Raw genomic sequence first — 13,129 nt, forward strand, 5'->3', positions numbered from 1 at the left:
GACAAAAGATAGAGGGGGTTTCTGATTGCTGGTTCTTCTTCTCACCTGCTATTAATCAGTGTAGCAAAACACAAAGTTTGGTTCAACTCTAGCCAGAAGGACAAATCCAACACACTGTCTGTTTTGGTAAAGTAAGTGTTACTACAATACAGCCCCACCCGTTCATTTATTTATTATGTGTGGCTTTTTTTTGTGCTACAACAGCAGAGCTGATTAAATGCAATAGAGACCATATGGGCCACAAAATTTATAGTATTTACCATCTGGCCCTCAGCAGAAAATATTTGCTGACCCTTCCTCATTTCATCATTGTCTGTACCAGTATGTGGCTTGGAGAATCTTCAACAATCCTACCAACTACCAACACCCCAGTATCCATCTGTTCATTTTTGCCCAACACATTGTTTGTCATAACAATTCTACTTAATGTGATATACAGGTTTATTCTCCCAACCTGTGTTCCAGGAGTAAGTAGCTATCCTCCAGCTTTCACCCATCCATTCCCTATTTGAATGGAATTGACCCCATTCCTTTGCCATTGTTACTAAATTAGAATCAGCTCTTGAACCTTTGGAGCTCAGTGTTTGAGGCAAACAGAGGAACTTACTTTCTTCTCTTGTAAATGAACATGGAAGGGTTTAACCTAGGAGCTGTTGAGAGAAGCCAGAGTGAGGCAAAAAAGAGGGAAATGTTGAAATAATTTTAGGGAGATTGAGCTAGATTCCTCATCCTTCAGAATCACCAGATTGATTTGAATCCTGCCCAGCCACAGGGCTCTGTGGTTATGTAAACAGATAACTTCCTTTGTCATGTAAGTCAGTTTGAACTGGGAACTAGGCTCAGGCAATTTAAGAGGTCTTCAATGACTTGTCCTGACATAGTTGTCACTTTGTTTAAGAACACTGGAGAAGCCACATCCCCTAGTCAGTAGTTAACAAGGGAATTGATAGCTTCTCCACCTGGAGTCTTCCTCATGGTGGTTTTCCTGGGCTCAACTCTCATGCCATCGGCTTCAGCCTCTATCCCTTTCTACTGCTAAAAGTTGCTGTTGGCCTCCCTCTCCCTGTATGCTGGAGTTTGTTCTGGTCAATCTTGGGATGTTTCTCCTGTAGGTTGGTCTTGTTGAACAGCTTAGAAACAACCTTCACTGTTCAGGATCTTGGTCCTTTTATGTAATTAAAACATCTGTGGCTGTAAGGAACAGCAACTAAGCCTGGCTCTTTTTGGCAAAACAAGGGACTCTATTATGGAAGAATACAGGGTAGCATATATGGTGGAGGGAAATGCTGAATTACCAGAACTTGGAAAGGACATGGTCCTTGCAGCTCTTGGGCTAGTGAGAAGGAATGAATGGACATTCTCTTTGGGATTCAGCTATTGATGAGGCCACTCCAATCCTCTTGTGCCCTATGCCTTCACTCAAAACCCATGTTCCGAGAGAAGAGACTCTGGCCCAGTGTAGGTCACCTCTTGGCTGCAGAAGAACAGGGACCTTAAAGGGCAGACTCTTCAGGACCAAATGGAATGAGGAATGAGTAGTTACTCAAAGGAAAATAATGATAAGACTACTCAAAGGAGGTAGGGGGATGATACACAGGAAAACAACAGTTACCTGTTAAAAAACTCTGTTTGGACTCCTTAGGGCCATATTCAATGACACTTTTATCCCGTAAATCAGTTTTCAAAGCTTAGTGTGCTTTGGAGGGCTTTTTTAAAACACAGATTCCTGGGCTCCTTCTCTAGTTTCTGAATGCAGTAGCCCTGGGGTGAGGACCTGAGATGTGGCTTTTCTAACAAATTCTTAAGGTGATGCTGATAGTCTAGACCCAGAGTTTGAGACTCACTGTCCTATATAAATGGTGTCTTTTGCAGATTATAGTTAATTTTTTTTCCCCAGCAATAATGGATCAACCCTTCCAGTCTGAGAAACTTGAACTTGTTACATTTCTTACTATAATTCAACAGCTCTTAACTTTGTCTTTACCTTGTGAATGACAGTGGGTGTGACAGTGAGGTATCTTTTAAATTATCTTTAGGGGCACCTGGGTGGCTCAGTCGGTTGAGCGTCCGACTTTGGCTCAGGTCATGATCTCACGGTTCGTGGGTTCGAGCCCCGCATCAGGCCCTGTGCTGACAGCTCAGAGCCTGCTTCAGATACTGTGTCTCCCCCTCTCTCTGCCCCTCCCCTATTCATGCTCTGTCTCTCTCTGTCTCAAAAATAAATAAAAACATTTTTAAAAAGTTAAAAAATAAAAATAAATAAATTGCCTTTAAATAATACCTTCCTAAGAGAGTATGTTTTTACACAATTATAATGTCTGTCTTGAAACCTATGATAAAAGTCAAATCCTATGGTGTGTTTAGTCCATCTATTTTGACAGTCTTAGTCAAATTCCAAATAACAACAGAGGAGTGAGGGGCCTTGTAGCTAAAAATGTTTTGGCAGGACTTCTTTAGGGAGAAAAGGTGTTCCTCCATCTTAGCTTTGACAGGTATTCTCTGTTCCAACCAGATTCTTTGCTATTGCTCATTGGAAGAGGGGATTCAGATAATGAAGGTGAAAGTGCTACAGGTGTTAGTGAGTTTCTCATTGATTTATAGAAGATATTCTTAGCCCCAGGAAAAAATGCTGGATGTAGTCTGGTGATGTCCTCTTTTGAAGGTGATGTTTGTAGACGAAAAGTAGTTTGACCAAAACTTATAGAAAGTTAGTGTCATAAGTAGAACAGGATTCCCTGTCTGTTAATTCTCAGCCCTGACAGTGATGGTGCTAACAATATCACCAAAAGTATCCTTATCACCATTGTTACCATCTTCATGAGCCACAGGGCTGGTTACCGCTTACTGAGCTCATAGTTTGTTCAGAATTACGGTAAATGCTTAACTATGTGCTCTAACTCAGGGAGCATAGGAAACAATTATGTTAAATGCCTAACTATAGGGGCGCCTTGGTGGCTCAGTTGGTTAAGAGCCTGACTCTTGATTTCACCTCTAGTCATGATCTCACAGTTTGTGAGATCTAATCCCATGTCTGGCTCTGTACTCAAAGCAGAGAGTCTGCTTGGGGTTCTTTGTCTCCCTCTCTCTCTGCCCTTCTCCCACCTCAAAATAAATAAACATTAAAAAACATAAATGCTTAAATATATGCTCTAACTCTGTGGTTAACAAAGAATTTTCAAACACTATATCCTGTGTTGGTATAGAAAGTTTCATTGAGACACTGCCATGCTCTTGTGTTTCTTTGGCTGGCAGCCCCCAGCTGCAACAGCAGAGTTGAATAGTTGGAATAGAAACTGTCTGACCTACACAGCCTCAAATATTTACCATCTGGTACTTTACAGAAGAAGTTTTCTGATTTCTTCTGTCTGCTATTCCAGGCATCAGCCTGTGGAGTCAGCACTATGATGGCATTTTATTGATGAAAAAATAGGGGCTCAAACAGAAACATACCCCCAATCATACAAACCATTGAGATGGGATCCAAATTGAGGTGTATTAGCCTCCAAAACTTTTGTGACCTATACTTTGTATTATCTCTGATTAATTGGGTTCGTTCTATGGATTGTATCTTATTAAAGTAATACAGTGGGCTTGAATATGGTGACATTTTTTTCTCCCTTAAACTTTAAGTGACATTCTAAAATGGGGAACTTGTCCCTAAAGGGTAATCATATCACAATGGCATATTTACTTTTAAAACTAAATTATATTTTATGGCAGTTGCTAAGTTAATGAAATGATTATACTACCAGCTAAATGGATTTTATTACTCCATGCTTTTTGCAGGACACCTGAGAATTGACTGTTAGGCAATGAGAGAATTGATTGCTCAGTGGGAATTTGAGCCCTGAACTTAGACTCCCCTGAAGCATATCTGTATGTATTTACATGAGCTGCTTATTACCCTAAATATTTCATTCAAGCTGGTATTTTTTGTTGCTTTTAAAAGTTCCAGTTGCATCCTTCAACTCAGTGGATATCAATCTTTATGGTACATTCCAATCATAGGGGAGTCCTGAAAAATATCTAAGCCCAGGTCCCCCTCTCCACTTCCATTAATTAATTGCTCATTTACTTAAAAAAAAAGTTGGTGTGGAGGCAGTGTTGATAGACTCTGTAAAGAATGCTTTGCCAGGGACTTGATATTTGAAGGCATACACTCTGAGTTAAGGGCTCCTTGGAAGCAGGCAAAATTAAAATTTTCTCGCTTGAATGAGCAACAAGGGACTTGTGAAAGATTTTGAGGTTTTCATTGCTCATGCTATGTGTCCATTTCTATTTTTCCTCATCAGCCAGTCCACATTTCACCATATTAGCTTTGGGAGAAAGGTCTAGATAGTATAGATTAAGTTAATATAAATTAGACACAATTAGGCATCAGTTACCTGGAAAGCAGGAAGAGTGTGGATCATCCAAAGCTTGAGAAAGTTAAACATTGTTTCTTAATTAATTAGATATAGAAACTGTGCTTCAGATTTATTAGGTGTCCTTGATAAATAGCAGATTTCTGAGTCCTACCCCAGATCTCCTAGATCAGAACTCGTAGGGAGGAGGCCCAAAGAATCTGTAAAGGTGGTTCTTATGCACACCAAGTTGTGAGAAAAGAATATATTGAGTCCTATGTTTCTATTGATGTGTGAATATTACTATGTCAAAAGACAGGAGGTGGGGAAAAGAAGCATACAGGCATGTTCAGCTGACAGAATATTCCACTGATTATCAGATGTATGTGCACACACATACTTATTTACACATGCATGCACATACAAGTATATTTCAGGTGGTCAAGTACAAGTATTCATTTGTACTTGACATCCCTTTGCCTAGACTGAGCTCTTTGTATATGTGCCTCTTCTCATCATTCAAGTGTCAGCTCAAATGTCAACCCTCCAGGGGGCTTATCTTGACGATCACGGTAGATGTATGGCAGACATTTCCCTAATGTTCATTCTTCTTTGTATCTATGCCTTTTGCCATGTGACTTTGCAGTTTATTTCATCAGGAAGTGCAGTCTATTTCCCCTCCCTTTGAATCTGAGCTGACCATGAAAACAAACATACTGTGACCAAGAATATACAATCAAAATTCCAGTGTATGGCACAAAAACAGACACATAGACCAATGGAATAGAATGGAGAACCCAGAATTGGACCCACAGAAGTATGGCCAACTAATCTTTGACAAAGCAGGAAAGAATATCCAATGGAAAAAAGACAGTCTCTTTAACAAATGATGGTGGGAGAACTGGACAGCAATATGCAGAGGAATGAAACTAGACCACTTTCTTACACCATTCACAAAAATAAAGTCAAATGGATAAAGGACCTGAATGTGAGACAGGAAACCATCAAAACCCTAGAGGAGGAAGCAGGAAAAAACCTCTCTGACCTCAGCTGCAGCAATTTCTTACTTGACACATCCCCAAAGGCAAGGGAACTAAAAGCAAAAATGAACTGTTGGAGCCTCATGAAGATAAAAAGCTTCTGCACTGCAAAGGAAACAATCAACAAAACTAAAAGCCAACCAATGGAATGGGAAAAGATATTTGCAAATGACATATCGGACAAAGGGCTAGTATCCAAAATCTATAAAGAACTCACCAAACTCCACACTCGAAAAACAAATAATTCAGTGAAGAAATGGGCAGAAAACATGAATAGACACTTGTCTAAAGACATCCAGATGGCCAACAGACACATGAAAAGATGCTCAATGTCACTCCTCATCAGGGAAATACAAATCAAAACCACACTCAGATACCACCTCAGAGGTGGTCAGAGTGGCTAAAATGAACAAATCAGGAGACTATAGATGCTGGCGGGGATGTGCAGAAACGGGAACCCTCTTGCACTGTTGGTGGGAATGCAAACTGGTACAGCCGCTCTGGAAAACAGTGTGGAGGTTCTTCAAAAAACTAAAAATAGACCTACCCTATGACCCAGCAATAGCACTGCTAGGAATTTACCCAAGGGATACAGGAGTGCTGATGCACAGGGGTACTTGTACCCCAATGTTTATAGCAGCACTTTCAACAATAGCCAAATCATGGAAAGAGCCTAAATGTCCATCCACTGATGATTGGATAAAGAAATTGTGGTTTATATACACAATGGAATACTACGTGGCAATGAGAAAGAATGAAATATGGCCCTTTGTAGCAACATGGATGGAACTGGAGAGTGTTATGCTAAGTGAAATAAGTCATACAGAGAAGGACAGATACCATATGTTTTCATTCTTATGTGGATCCTGAGAAACTTAACAGAAAACAATGGGGGAGGGGAGAAAGAAAAAGGGAGAGAGCTAAACCATAAGAGACTCTTAAAAACTGAGAACAATCTGAGGGTTGATGGGGGGGATGGGAGGGAGGGGTGGGTGGGTGATGGGCACTGAGGAGGGCACCTGTTGGGATGAGCACTGGGTGTTGTATGGAAACCAACTTGACAATAAATTTCATATTAAAATTAATTAATAAATTTTTAAAAATCCAGTGTATTCATCATAGGCCTTAACACTCTTTGCATACTTTTCTTGTTCTCTTGACCCCTGCCTCCATCATATAAACAAGCCCAGGCCTGTCTCCTGTTTGATGTGAGACACATGGTCCAGTCATCTCATCATCCAAGTTAACGTCCAGGCGTAAGAGCAGAAGCTATTTGATATGAGCCTGGCACAAGCTGATCTGTCTTCTGACTGCAAATTCATGAGTGAACTCAACCTGGATTAGTCTCACTGGGTCAAGATCAGCAGAACTACTTACCTGTCCCTTAATGCATGGGAATTAATAGTTGGTATTTTAAGCCACTATATTAAGAGAAATACTTGTTTTTTAAGTCCGTATATTTTGGGGTGCTTTGTTACACAGAAATAGCTAACTGGTAAAACCATCTTTTCAAAAGTCTTCACCTTATTACCTCTTCATTTTGTATACAGTCTTCTGTGTCTTTCTCATTATCTGAAATTAGTTTGCTTTTACTTGATTTTCACATAAGAATGAAAATACATTGAGATTAAAGTTTCTTTTTGTCTTGTCTGCTGATGAATCTCCAATGCTTAGAGCAGTGCCTAGCTGGTAGACAGTTGGTAAATATTTATTGAATCAACAAACACATTTCATATAGGCATCCCTTACAGATGTTGTTTCCTAGTCTTTTTTTCCTAAAGGTTTATTATTAGAGAATGGTAAAATTTATTCTCAGGAGGTCTATAATGGGAAATGATGGGATGTGGCTCACACTTACGAGAAGTTGCTAGAAAATGCTAGCTTGGAAGTGGCTAAGTGGGTCACTTTCCTAAGTGGGTCATGTCACATTTTGTTTTAGTCCCAAGTCCTGTCTGCTGCATTGGCTGATGTTAAAACTTGGGAAGTTAGGGAGACACTCTAAAGATACTAAGTATTTTAGACAGGGATTCATATTTTCCAGGAATCCATGGTCTGTGACATTGTGTCCATAGGTAATATTATTTGCTTTTTTGTGCATTGAGAAGGAAATCTGTGGTATGGTTTGTCCTAGGGAAGGACATTAAATGCTGTGGAAGGGTTCTGCTCTTTTCTACCAGCTGAATGTTTCTGACAATGGGTCTGTTCTTTGGGCTGCCTAACTGTCATCTTTTCTTTTGAATCTTTCTTCTTTCCAGAAGCAATATATGCCAGTGGTTGAGAATCTCCACTTCGGAAGCTGATTTCCAGAGCTGGCAAATGGGCTCACCAATAAACATCTGTGTGACCTCAGGCAAATCACTTTATGTGCATCATTGAGGTAAGGATAGTCCCTACCTTGCAGGGCTATTGTAAGAATAAATGATCTAATAAATGTAAATCTTCAGGACCAGAGCCTAAGAATATAGTAAACACTATGTAAGTATTAACTAGGAATGTTATTACTATTGACACTCATTGTCAGTCATGTAATTTTGAAAAAAAAATTGAAAAATCCATCTTAGAACCTCAAGTTGGTTATCAGATTCCTATAGTATGGTCATTAGTAACTACTAGTTTTAGGAATGATAATACTTGGATTTGATGACTGCTTACCTTGTGATAGACTGGATGCTAAAACACTTTTTATTCCTGCCTAATAATACTTTTCACAACCCTATGCTGTAAGTAGCTTATTATCATCTTACAGGTGAGGATGGTAAAGGATCAGAGAGGTTTAGAACCTTGCCCAAGTTTTCACAGACACTAAGCCAGGATTCAAACCTATTCGGGTTGATGCCACATACCCCTCAATTCTACCTCTGACTTCCCATAAGAGAAACAAAATGTAGTAAGTTAGAAGTAACTTATCATAAAAGACTACTCTTACTGATGATGCCATTTCTATACAACTCTGGAAATATACCTTTGCATCAGACTTAGGAGTTTGTGGAGAGTTTTCACATGTGCATTATTGTTCCCTGCAGTCCTCACAACAATCTTGAGAGGTAAATGGCCTCCATTTTCCAGTGTGCTGGGAAGCAGAGGTTGGAAAAATCTAGTCACTTATTTTAAATTCCACAGCCATGATGTGACAGCACTTTGACATAATCCAAAGGTCCAAGGCCAAGTCCCACACTCTGTTGACAATGCTATGTTGACATAACATCATTGACTTACTGATTTGTATTTTTCTAACTTCAGTCTGTGAGATGTTAGGCATATTCTGGAATAGAAGTCAATAATTTAGGACAACAGGCATTCTTTAAATTCATAGAGGCTTAAAATAGCACTATAAATGGGAGGATTAAGCTACTTAGAAGGACACAATATTTTTGGGTACTTTGGTGAAATCATTGCCTCTATCCAACTACCACTCTAGGGAAATCAATTTGTTAAATCTTATTGATTAAACAAAATCTTTAGATTCTAAGTCTACTCCTTGGTCGCAGCCTAATTTCACACGACTGTAGAGCTATGTTTTCTAAAACGTTACTTAAAATAGGTTTTAAGTAGAAAAGAATAAAGCTTTAAAACTATAGTATTAGATTTTTTAAATCTTTTTTTCTTAATTAGAGCATGAGTAAAGGAGAGGGGCAGAGGGAGAGAGAGAATCTTAAGCAGGCTCCATGTTCAGTGCTGAGCCTGACACAGAGCTCTATCTCTCAGACCGTGAGATCACGACCTGAGCTGAAATGAAGAATCAGATGCTTAACTGACAAAGCCACCCGGATGCCCCTAGATTTTTTTTTTTTTTTTTTTTTTTTTTTTTTTTTTTTTTTTTTTTTTTTTTTTTTTTTTTTACTTAAGACTTCACTATGTTAATGTGGGCTATGGAGCTCTGAAAAGAGATGACATATATAGCCTCACAAGTTTGTTTGGCCATGGAACTCCCTAGAGTAGGGGTTGGTACACTATAGCCCAGGGACCAAATCCAGTTGTGACTTGTTTTGGTTTACTCTGTGACATAAAAAATGTTTTTTGTTTTGTTTTGTTTTTACATTCTTAATGGGTTCAAAAACAAAGAAAAAATATGCAACAGACTGTATATGGCTTACAAAGCCTATAAAATTTACTATCTGGCCTTTCATTGAAAAGTTCTGTCAAAACAAATGCCACCTTCCAGAAACAACAGCAGCGCCCTCATCATTGCCATGGTCGTGGTAGCTTGTGTCCAAGATGGCCGTCATCAGTTCCTTCCCCTCTTATACAGGCAGGCAAGTCACCCATCAAATGCAGTGTCTGTTCTCCTACTCCTTAAATGTGGGCTGGCCTGAGAGTTCTTTGACCAATAGAATATGTCACCAATGACATAACAGTTTTAGACCTAACTGTTAACAAACTGTAGTGCCTTAGTCTCTTGTAATCCTGAAGCACCGTGTAAAAGATTCAACTACCCTGCTAGAGAGAGATCACACTTCAAGACATCTTGAAGAGAGAGAGAGCCCAGTCTTCCAGCCATCCCATCAAGGACTAGATGTTAGTGAAGCCAGCTTAGATCATAGAGACAAAGTCAAATGTCAGTGGAACATCAGTAAGTGATGCTCGTTGATGCCATGTTGAGCAAAAAAAATTGGCCAGTTAAGCAGTTTGAATAGATGCACATGATGATGACATAAGAAAAAATAGTTGATATTTTAAGCTATTTTAGAACAACCCCATGAGCATCTTTATCCTTGCCATCATTCTGGAGACAATTTCCACGACTGGCATCTCAAGACACTCACTTTGAGAAAATCTGATTTTGTAATAAAATCCCATCTCACAATTTGGTGTTTTTATTAAATTACACAGACCATTCCACAAATGGTATAGATGAGTGAGGTTTAACCTAGTGATACAATTATTTTTATCAAATGTTATACACAGAGGACTTTGTCAGTTGTGATATGCCTACTGAGACAACATAGCAATCCAAACCCCTGAGCTCCTTAATCTCCTATCTCCAACTATATCTTACAGCCTGCACTACTATCTAGCCATGGAGATTCCAAACAACTAAACCTCTGCTATCTTAGTTGTACTGCAATCTCTTTAGGGAGTTACAAGATCGCATCAGGAAAGAAAAAAAAAAAAAAAAGATCATTACATATGTACCAAATCCCAGCACATAACAGATGCTCAGTGATGGTATCTTGTGGATGTTCATTTCCAATTCAGGAGGGCATCATTCCTTCACTCCTGAATGGTTGATATTTTCTCCTTGTTGTTGATGATTGTGCTGCTCAAGTCCTGTGTAAGCAACCAGATACACTGATGGCTTGCTTTAACTTGTCACACTTATAACAGCTCATTAACATCCCCACTGTCTACAGAATATCTCTTTTCTTGAGCTCTGCCCATATACCCTTTGATAATCTAGCCCTAGCTTATTTCCCAATCTGCTACCTGAAATTTAATGTCCCTAAATTTTTCTTTAAAAAAATGTTTATTCGTTTATTTTGAGATGGAGAGCACAATATGGGGGAGGGTCAGAGAGAGAGAGAAAATCCCAAGCAGGGTCTGTGCTGTCAGCATGGAGCCCGATGCAGTGCTTGAATTCATAAACTGTGGGATCCAAAATCAAGAGTCCAGTGCTTAACCAACTGAGCCACCCAGGAGCCCCACTAAATTTTTCATTGTTCCCAGAACACACCATATCTTCTTATAACTTTGTACATGCTATTCCCTCTTCGCTGAATGTGTGTCCCTGCCTTTCCATCTAATGCATGTCTTCCCAGATGGCATCTCCAACTCTTTAATTTTTTTTAACGTTTATTTATTTTTGATACAGAGACAGAGTGTGAGTGGGGGAAGGGCAGAGAGAGAGGGAGACAGAATCTGAAGCAGGCTCCAGGCTCTGAGCTGTTAGCACAGAGCCAGACGTGGGGCTTGGACTCACGAACCATGAGATCATGATATGAGCCAAAGTCAGACGCTTAACCAACTGAGCCACCCAGGTGCCCCATTGAACTCTTAATTAATCTCCTTTGGTATGGTTTTCAGGCTCCCCAAAGAGAGACTGTCTAGGCATGTATATGTCTGCTATATTTCTTACTACATTGGTTACAATTTATCTTCCCAAGATAAGCTTTGTTTCTCTTAGCCCCAGTTTTTTGAGTTTTTTTTTTTTTTTCATTCATCTATGAAATAGGAAAATCTTACATACCTTCAGGCTTATTGTGAAGAGTCAACAAAATGGAGCATATGTAGGTATCTGGCATGTGCTAAGAAAAGAAAAACTCACTGTAAATCTTTGTCTCTGTCTAATGTTCATGAATTACTGCTTTCCCCTTCCCCACCTCCTCCAACACACTGATCTGGTCTCAGGCAGGCAGTGTGTCTCTGATACTGTCCTATCCACAGTGTCTGGCAAAGATGAGGTGCTTGGTAAGTAAGTGCTGAATGTATTGGTCTTTCTAGTTGTATGATGGATCTTGACTAATTACTTTTTTTGATTGGATAATTAGCCACCTGTGGAAGAAAATACTTAAATAGAAAACACACTGCAAAAGACCTCCTTTAGTTTTGGAAGATTATAATGTACAGAAAACACCATGCTAGGCATGGTCATTTATCTATCTCCATTGGTAGTAACTGTACATAAGGCCATTCCTGCTGTGAGTTATGTTTTCTTGGTGGGCAGCCAAGGACAAATCTAGATCCAGTTCCAGTTGTTCCCGCAAAATGACTCCTTGTCCTTCTTGCAACAAGGAGAACATATAATGAACTCACATTCTTTGCCAGTGTCAAATTTAAGAATCCATCTTTATTTTTCTTCTTTCAAGAATCTTCATTTTATCATTGCTCACTGTGTTTTTTCCATCTACCTGGTATATATTAAAATAGCAGACATGGTTTCGTTTACAGGTTATTTCCTTCCCTGCTAATTGATTTTTCAGGTGCTAACTCTTTTTTCTTAATGTAATTTATTGTGAATTCAGCTGAGGTTTTATTTATAATACTCTATTTTCCATTGTCATGTGAAATGGCTTGGAGAGAACACCAGGGAGAGTCCCTTGGGATTGGTGGGAAGTAGGCTGGTAGTTTACATGGGCCTTTGGGTCCCACTGCATCCTTCAGAGAGGTTTCATTGGGGTAGAGTACATCTGGGTGTGTCACAGAGCCCTGCAAAAGCAGAAGGATCCCACTCCTTTCTGCTCTCCCCTGTAAAGAAAAAGAAAGATAGGACCATGGACAGCCTAACTGCTTGGATTCAAGGCAACAGGGGCTTAGGCAGCAGATTTCCAGCCAAGTCCTATGGGATACCAGCTACTCAGCACCTGGAAACATAGACCAACATATCCTGTAGCAGGAAGGCTCATGAAAGCAAGATGGCTACTTGATGGCCCACAATCCTGTGGAAGGTTGAGTTGGGCTACCCTCTGGGTAAGGTGGGGAAGCCAGTAACGAGAGAGCTTGTTGCCAAGCAACCTAGAGAAGGAACCTGGGGTCATTGATTGGACAATCCTGCTTGTCTCCATATGTATTTTTGTTGCCGTTGTTCTCCATCATATGCATCTATAAATCCAAAGGAAGGTGATCAGTAAAACAGCTCTAATCCCGTAAACTTGTATTAAAAAAATCAGTCCAAATGGTCTATATGCAGATGAAGAAATATTTTATACTTAAAAGGGTACTATGAGAAGGTACTAGAAAAGGGTAATAGGGATAGATTTAAAAGCGAAATCTCCATCTTTGAAGCCTTCGCTCCCATTTTCTATTGTTTTA

General features: G+C 39.6%; 1 long non-coding RNA gene across 3 annotated transcripts in view; it reads left to right on the plus strand.

Moving 5' to 3' along the window:
* Nucleotides 1-13,129, plus strand: part of LOC147583486 (uncharacterized) — an 813,850-nt gene that overhangs the window by 671,381 nt on the left and 129,340 nt on the right. For all 3 annotated transcript variants that reach the window (XR_015248270.1, XR_015248269.1, XR_015248271.1), the window contains one exon: nt 7,639-7,760. This is a non-coding gene — a long non-coding RNA (uncharacterized LOC147583486). The remainder of the gene's footprint in view (nt 1-7,638; nt 7,761-13,129) is intronic.

Source organism: Puma concolor, chromosome A2, assembly GCF_028749965.1.
Source record: "Puma concolor isolate L17-30 chromosome A2, mPumCon1.1.hap2, whole genome shotgun sequence".
Taxonomy (NCBI): Eukaryota; Metazoa; Chordata; class Mammalia; order Carnivora; family Felidae; genus Puma; species Puma concolor.